Here is a 2,482-nt window from a genome sequence, read left to right as displayed (position 1 = left end):
TCACTTTTTATGAATCTATATGTGTGCATTGAGTATTGTTTTATCAAAACGTACATAAATATGCTACTAACCAAATGTTACTTATATAATCATACCAAAAATACAAGTGCAAATACATATACGTAATCATCTTTCACTAAAGTATACAACAAACAAAGAAACATGTGTTGATATGTTGCGTCAAATGTGACATTTTATACCAATCAGTTCGTCTTAACGACAGTGGAGTTTTTGTGGACTGTCCATCGAAATCAAAAGATTAAATTGAAACCAGACTCCAAAAGGGTGTGTCAGTCAGTCGCCAGATTAAGTTGGAACTTTTTGTCAGACATATAGAGTCTCTCTATCAGATTCCGAGGCTTGTTTTTTGTGAAGGTTTCACATTTATATAGCACTTGTGCAAGACAGCATCGAAGCTATTGTATTTGTTGTGTTTTATGTGCCGGATTAAGAAAATGTTTTGAAATTCTAATTATATTTTTGTTTATTAACTCGACAATAACATCGCTTCAGAAACATAGTTTATAACAACTGGTCATTTTAGCCAAATATCGACTTGTCGTGCTTGCCTTGAAGTTCGTTGCTTGTCGTGTTTGCCAAATTGTTGGTGTACATTAGAAATGTCATTAAATGGTGTTTTAAGATACTGTTTACGGACAAAAAACATTTTATATGGAATTATTCACGTCTGAATATATTAGTACACTGCAAATATGAATATAAAACGGATATTTTGGAAGATTTAAATTGCGCTTGTCGTGCTTGCGTGTATAACGAAAGGATTCGTAGTCGAAATAGATGCTTTGCGTATTTTCACTGCTACAGTATAATTACCTCCCTTAGTTTTAAATTTGCCAGGTAAAGAATATGAAATTGTAACTTGTTCTTCATAAAGTAAGTTAATTGTATGGCTAAAAATAAGGTATTAAGCATTTAAAGAGTATTTGATATTTAAGGAATGTTTCTAGTAAAATCCGGCGTATATATTCGGCTAGTTTCTGTGTTAGTGAAGGAGAAATGCTGATCGGTGATCTCCGTAGAGTGCGGATGGAATTCGGAAACGTCGGTAGTTTCCGGATCGTGTCTTTCCGTTAGCTAGGTGGCGCTCTGTTCGCTAGTATATAAAAGGCTTGCAAATAGGCAAGTTAGAGCAGTCCTCCGGTGTATGCGAGCGGATCAACATCTGAAGAAAAGGGACGTTACTCTAAAAGAACAGTATTCTGGAGCAGTTGGGTATTTACGTTGGCTTCAAGCTTTAAACGGTGCTGCCCGGGCTGCAGAGTTCCTGTTTCTTGGAGAGGGTCTTCAGAGGGTTGGAATCTACGGACGTCGTACAAGGCAGTGACGGAAGCTTCACCTAAGGCCTTGGGGTGACGTGAGCCAGTGTCTTCGCGGAAGCCTGTAGCTTCACGGAAGCCAGAGGATTCGTGGAAGGAACATCGGCATTGTGAGGCCGCGCACATAGCGCTCGGTGGCGGCCTCAGGAAATCGGTCGAAGGCATCGATTCCCCTTTTTTGGTCGCATTGTATATATTTAAGGCGACTCAATTACTCTTCATTTTCCAATCATAAGGCAGGTAGCCTGAGAAAAATTAGTTTTTATTAATTGTTATTTGTAATCGGCCTTCCGAGGGTTTCGGAAGGCACATCGTCATTGTGAGGCCGCGCACATAGCCCTCGGTGGCGGCCTCAGGAAGTCGGCCGGCTCGCGCTACACGTGCATTGACTGGCATTGAAACGTAAAAACTAGGAATTTGCCTCGAATGATAGACCAAACTACTCATCGGGTGTCAAATATTTATATAACCGGGAATAGTGCTCAACTTTACCCATAGCCTGCGCTTTATTTCGTCTAAATAGAGTAAATAATAAGATACTTGCGTGGATTTGAAGTTTCTTAGCGGAGGCAATGTTTACAATTTTCTACTTGACGTGCTAGCCAAAATGACGTCACGGACCACGTGGTATGGCCACATTGTTTCAACACTAACTAAAAAGACGAATGCTTCGGTTATTGTAGGAAAATATGTACGAAATATCTTCGTCACAATCGGCTCGGGGCGCTAATTTGTATTTGCTGCATTTTTTTTAATTCGTCTTCAATGTTTAATTTGTCTTGCCTATTGTGTGTTATTGTAATATATTTTATCACATAGCATACCCTGTTTCCAATGTAATTTAACTATTACATATATTTTTATCTTACACGTATGTAATATACTTTTTAAGCGTTTTCATTGGCTTAGTTTTCGTTTATTGACCAATCGCATTATGTTATTTTGCTAAAATGACGTTGCAACGTCAAATGACGTCACGAAATCTAAACAGCATTCGGGATTTATCATTATGTTTGCGTAAATATTTATTTAATCTGCTCATTTAAAAGCATGTGATAAAAAGATCTGACACTCGTTGTCATATCATACCATATTTTATTAAACTCGTCCAGGAAATTCGTTAGTAAGCTCGCCAGATGCTCGCT

This window comes from Dreissena polymorpha, chromosome 9 (genome assembly GCF_020536995.1).
Source record: "Dreissena polymorpha isolate Duluth1 chromosome 9, UMN_Dpol_1.0, whole genome shotgun sequence".
NCBI lineage: Eukaryota > Metazoa > Mollusca > Bivalvia > Myida > Dreissenidae > Dreissena > Dreissena polymorpha.
Note: the sequence above shows the minus strand (reverse complement) of the source record.